This window comes from Marmota monax, unplaced genomic scaffold (genome assembly GCF_021218885.2).
Source record: "Marmota monax isolate L192 unplaced genomic scaffold, Marmota_monax_Labrador192_F-V1.1 WCK01_AAM20220418_F8-fsc01453, whole genome shotgun sequence".
NCBI classification, from domain to species: domain Eukaryota; kingdom Metazoa; phylum Chordata; class Mammalia; order Rodentia; family Sciuridae; genus Marmota; species Marmota monax.
Genome location: NW_026692077.1, coordinates 24347 through 30678, shown reverse-complemented (window position 1 = coordinate 30678; position 6332 = coordinate 24347). Strand labels below are relative to the sequence as shown.

The 6332-nt window shown below is 39.3% G+C and overlaps 1 pseudogene; it reads left to right on the top strand.

Moving 5' to 3' along the window:
• Positions 1-19: 19 nt before the first annotated feature.
• Positions 20-4620, top strand: LOC124102959 (keratin, type I cytoskeletal 10-like; annotated as a pseudogene).
• The last annotated feature ends 1712 nt before the right edge of the window (positions 4621-6332 follow it).

The following is a 6332-nucleotide window of genomic DNA, read 5'->3' as shown; positions in this document are numbered from 1 at the left end:
TCTTCATGCTACTTGTTGTTCCAATTAATTAAAACAGTTTAAAGCATAAATTATTTAAATCTTATTTTAACCATAATTTTGTAGCTAAATTTTTTTCCCCAAAACTTTGCAAACATTCTGTGCAAACTTAATTAATGCTGAGGAAAAAGGATTTTAATAGTTGCCCAATGTTCTTCAAAAGACAAAAAGAATAATGAAACATGCTCATCTGAACTCCACCCATTTTTCAATTTCAACATAGTAAATCTCCTGTTTTTTCTTAGGGCATATTCAAAAGCATACATATTGGTATTGGTTATTACTGAAGATAATTTATGCAATCATGAGTCAAAGATGCTAAGTTGACAAAAAGAAAACCATGCAAGTAAGCAAACCCTAACATCTGAGAGGCACACCCTCTCAGTATATAAAGGCTTGCCACTGTCCTTGGTAGCAGGCACTCCCTGAGCTCAACAGCATCAACATGTCTGTTCGATACAGCTCAAGCAAGCAGTACTCTTCCTCCCGCAGTGGAGGGGAGGAGGTGGAGGAGGATCATCCCTCAGAATTTCAAGCAGCAAAGGCTCCCTTGGTGGAGGATATAGCTCAGGGGGCTTCAGTGGTGGCTCTTTTAGCCGTGGGAGCTCTGGTGGAGGCTGTTTTGGGGGCTCTTCAGATGGCTTTGGAGGAATAGGAGGAGGTTATGGTGGAGGTAGCTTTGGTGGAGGCTTCGGAAGCAGCAGCTTTGGTGGGGGCTATGGAAGTGGGGGCTATGGAAGTGGGGGCTATGGAGGAGGCAGCTTTGGAGGTGGCAGTTTCGGTGGGGGCAGCTTTGGTGGAGGTGGCTATGGAGGAGGCTTTGGTGGTGGATTTGGAGGAGATGGTGGCCTTCTCTCTGGAAATGAAAAAGTAACCATGCAGAATCTGAATGACCGGCTGGCTTCCTACCTTGACAAAGTTCGGGCTCTGGAAGAATCAAACTATGAGCTGGAAGGTAAAATCAAGGAGTGGTATGAAAAGCATGGCAACTCAAGCCAGTGGGAGCCTCGGGACTACAGCAAATACTACCAAACCATTGAAGAACTGAAAAATCAGGTAAGGAGCATTTTAAAATCCAACTTTAAATTTAATTCTATCCCTGTAATATGGGTAGATGAATCTTAAGTATAATATAGCTGTTCACTGTGATTTTCTTGCTTCCAAATAAATCCAGTCTCATCAAGGATAAATTGAATGAAGGTATGGTCATGGCAATCTTCATCCAGCATGTGTTTTGTCTGTCTTACATGATGCAGATTAACAAGAAATTTTAGATTTTAATGAACATATAATGAGCCCACAGTTAAATATGCCAGATCATTTAAAAATGTAAGAGCTGAAAAATATTAAATGAATAAGAACAAAAATATTATTAAGACTGATAACAAATAAGCCATATTCAATAGCAACATTGCAAAATCCATGAAGTCTCCTTTATGGAATTGGGATATTGCTTAACTCCAGGGAATCTGTGAATTGTACCTACCAGTTCAGAGTATATCTATTTAGAAATATTTATAGCAAATGGAACAAATACAGGGGTGAGCCAGTCAAAAGTTGGTTGAAATACATAAAAATCACTAAGTATAAAAGAGGCTAATACATTAATAGGATTACATATAGTTAGTTTTCAGAAAGGGATGACACAGAAATAGAATAGTGTAGAAACTTCAAGATAGGTTTTTAAATTTAAGTTTGTGGGTAAGCTTAAAATATTTTATATTTAAAAATAATCCACACAAAAAGTTTTTGGAAGAGAACAACATAAAAATGCAGCTTATCTATGCCACTATAAAAGCCATATTTGCATCTGACCTTTTCTTAAATGACTGTTCCTCCTGATCCTCAACCTAACAACGGACAACGCCAACGTCCTGCTTCAGATTGACAATGCCAGGCTGGCAGCTGATGACTTCAGAATGAAGTAAGCTAATTGAATGTGCAATACTATCAATACAAATACATCAATTGTTTGTAATAGTGACTTTAGATGCCATAGTAGCATTTACATTTTCCTGAATTCATTCAAAGTGACAGAACTGGAATTATCTGAGAAAGTTTCAATTTCAGAATTACCTTCCTGGTAAGCTTTAAAGGAAGAAAATGCATTTAAAGTAATTGCTAATCTTCCTATGTGAGTTAGTATATGGTAAATATTGCAAGGACATGAAATCAACTCTAAATTTTTTAAAGTCTTTTTCCACATACAACTCCTTCTTAAGAATTGTATCCAATATATGTATCATGCTTGTTGCAGGTATGAGAATGAGGTAACCCTGCGACAAAGCGTGGAGGCCGACATCAACGGCCTGCACAGGGTGCTGGACGAGCTGACCCTCACCAAGGCTGATCTGGAGATGCAGATCGAGAGCCTGACTGAAGAGCTGCAGTACCTGAAGAAGAACCATGAAGAGGTGATACAAAATTATATTTCCCCCAATTTTTCAAAAGGTTCATTGTGGTCATGGTGCAGTCATTAAATCTTTTTTTGTTCCTCAAACAGGAAATGAGAGACCTTCAGAACGTATCTACTGGTGACGTGAATGTGGAAATGAATGCTGCCCCAGGTGTTGATCTGACTGAACTTCTGAATAACATGAGAAGCCAATATGAGCAACTTGCTGAAAAGAACAGAAAGGATGCTGAAGCCTGGTTCAATGAAAAGGTAAGTCAACCACCCTTCACAGTGAAGCCCATGTAAGTTCTGTTGTCATGTCCGAGGTTTCTCATATTTTCCCATTTTTATAATTCCAGAGCAAGGAACTGACTACAGAAATCGATAACAACATTGAACAAATGTCCAGCCACAAATCCGAAATTACTGAATTGAGACGCACGGTTCAAGGTCTAGAGATTGAACTACAGTCCCAACTGGCCCTGGTATGTTAAGTCTTGAGACATGACTTCCATTTTATCATAGAAACACAGAGCTGAGGATAAGAAAGCAGAAATAAAACTGGAACTCTATGCTAATGGAGGAAAAGAACTATTAGTATCAGTATGAAGTGCTGAGATTGAAATGTTGCCATTACATAAAACACTAATTTTATTCATTTCCCTTTTTCTCCAGTAGTATCTTATTAAATAATTTGATAAGCTTCAGTATGCCAATTGAACAACGAGGTCATTAAGCAACAACAAAATCCTCTTTTCAGAAACAATCCCTGGAAGCCTCCTTGGCAGAAACGGAAGGTCGCTACTGTGTGCAGCTCTCACAGATTCAGGGCCAGATCACCTCCCTGAAGGAACAGCTGCAACAGATTAGAGCTGAAACCGAGTGCCAGAACGCTGAATACCAACAACTCCTGGATATTAAGATCCGACTGGAGAATGAAATTCAAACCTACCGCAGCCTGCTAGAAGGAGAGGGAAGGTAATTGGAAAACTGGGGAAAAAAAAAAATCCCAATTGTTTTCATTCAATATTATGAATAGCAAGGCTTATCCAAACTCCCAAGGAAATGCCAGAGGATGGGAAGAAGGGAGGTGTAAGGAGGAGGCAGGGTACCGAAAAAGGAGTGAATGAATCTCAGGGCTGTGTGTAGTTAAGTTTGTTTTAAACAGTGGGTTTTAAAACACGTGCTTGGCAGTACTGTATTCTCTCAAAACCTTGGCTTATCTACTAAAATAACAATCACCAGAGAGGGAGCCACCGTTTTCCATTGTTACAAGATCACTGCTTAGGACCCTCACCCCTCTTAGTTCCAGAGGCGGATCCTACGGCGGCGGCAGCTACGGGGGCAGTTCCGGCGGCGGCCACGGCGGTAGCTTCGGTGGCGGCAGCTCCGGTGGAGGTGGTCACGGCGGCAGTTCCGGCGGCGGCGGCGGCCTCGGCGGCAGCTTTGGCGGTGGCAGCTCCGGCGGAGGCCAGAGCGGAAGCGGAGGCTTCAAATCCTCCTCTTCCGGGTCCGCTGGAGAGGTCTCATCTAAGGGACCAAGGTCAGCAGAAAATCTCTGGGGTAATCAGAATTAGTTTTAACTCTACGTGATGGTTTTAGTGCTTCTTCAGCTCTAGGGCTGTTTTTAAAAATGAAAATCTTAGGGTTTTCATTTGCATTTTTTAACAAAACGCACTTTTGAGTAAACATTGATTGGATTATTTTTAATGTGAAAATTTGAATTTTCCTTTCTTAAAAAGTGCAATATCGTTTTTCCTTTTGAATATTTGCATGTTTATTAGCAAGGATACCTACAAATTGCTTAACCTAAATTCTAATTTATTTATTATTATTCACAGATACTAACAAAACCAGAGTAATCAAGACAATTATTGAAGAAGTGACACCTGATGGTAGAGTTCTTTCATCTATGGTTGAATCAGAAACCAAGAAGCACTACTAATAAGTAGCATCAAGACGAAAGAGTCTCCCTTCGCACAGGCCATTATATAACAGATGCATGGCAAAATGTTCAACACTTCTGTCTTAATGGTCTGTGGAAACAGGTTCACTCCTTGAAAATAAGGTGTCTAAAAGGTGTTTTGTGATTTCTGTAGTTCTTCTTTTCACTTTGCCAGAAAGTGTTTTTTCATGGAAAAAGAAGAAAAACTTTCTGTTCTCATTTACTAATGAATTTCAATAAACTTTCTTACTGATGCAAACTATCTGAATTTGTCAGAGTTTTTCTTTACTTAATCTTGTGGGTATGCTCAGACCAAATTAATCAATCTCACTGAATAAAAAGGTTCAGAAATCCCCAGTCTTATACTTTCTTAAAGATATGCAATATGTAGTAAGCTCCCATCTCTCTTGGCTTTAAACTATTTCAGTCCTGGAAGTTTAAAATATTTCAAATAAGACCCAAAAAAATAAAAATGGAAATTCCACATTTTCTGATTGTCTACTCACATTTGCCTGCCCTTATTCCTATATTACTTCATTCCAATTGCTGTATTGCTTAAAAGATACTTTCCAAACTTAACCAGCCCAGTAAAATATCAAGGCCGGCAAAATTACTTGGTGTCTATCAGATGATGCCAGTGTGATCAAAGGGGCAACTCTAGGTCTCTGCTTTCCACAATCCTCCCCAGGGATCAGTACTAAAGACCTGGTATTTTCAGGGTTAGCCCAGTGCCATCCCTTAGCCAATAATAACCCAGCCGGCTTTACTTAGTACTCTGCTAGGTAATACTATAAGGGGAAAAAAAGAGGCTAGAGTTAATATGTCCCCCTAAAACTACTTGTGTTCCCTGGTGGTCTCCTGGATTACCCATGCCCACCAAATAGCAACCTTCCTCAATACCTTTGAGTTGAGCTCCAGTTTCTCCCAGGATTGGAACCCTGGTTAGCATGACATTTGGGATTCCCTCTACATTATACACTACCCTCAAATCAATTACAAGAGCCATATTTCAATATGAATGGACTTCTTTACAGTCCAGGCTCCATAACCAACTTGATACCAAGTGTTACCACATCTGAGAAGCTCTCCACTGTAGTTCACTACCTCTTTATATGTGGACATTTGTACCAGCTTCTCTTATTAGAAGATAGTCCCCCATTGAAGACCCAACATGCCTCATTGTGAAGCCCTGAAACAGGTATTGCTGGGTGAGGACTGAGTTCCTACTGTGTGTAATAGTGCTGGAGTGGCTGCTGTTCAGAAACACGATCTTTGAAATTATTGTCTAATAAAGTTAACCAAATCCCTGGGATGGATTGCATTGTTCATAATGTGAGATGAGCATTGTCCTTATCCTGCAGAAATAAAAGTTTTCATATCCAATAACATTGATTCAAGACAAGTTATCATGAGACAGTTGTCCTTGGTATTAAGCTTTGTCTCTGTCCATTCTTCCCTCCTTACTCCAGCCAGGATCTTGGCTGGTTAGAATTCTTTATCTAGTTGAGTGGCAACCCAAACCTTCATTCCTGAAAAGCCTCAATACATAGTGATCTTCATACCTTTTCAATCCTCCAATACCTCATTAAACATTTATATTAAATTATCTCAGATACAGTGAGTACCTGATAAAGAATTACTCTCTTGACTGATACTGTGGTACAATGGTTGAATAAATGTAATCTGTCAAAAATAATTTTGACAAGAACATTGGTATTTGTGAAAAATAAATTTTTTAATTATTAAATAGCACATAACACTATTTTTACCACATAGCTTTGTCTTGTAGCTATTTTTTTAAAGTCCTGTACATATTTTTACAGATACTAAAATTGTTGTAGAATCCTGCTAAGCAGTTCACAGTGAAACTGGCAGAGTCAACTTGTCACCCATGTGAAATTATACTGCATAGTAAAAAGCTTGTTTCTCCCAAATATTCTCTAATGCTGCTAAAGACCTTAACATTTTGCACAC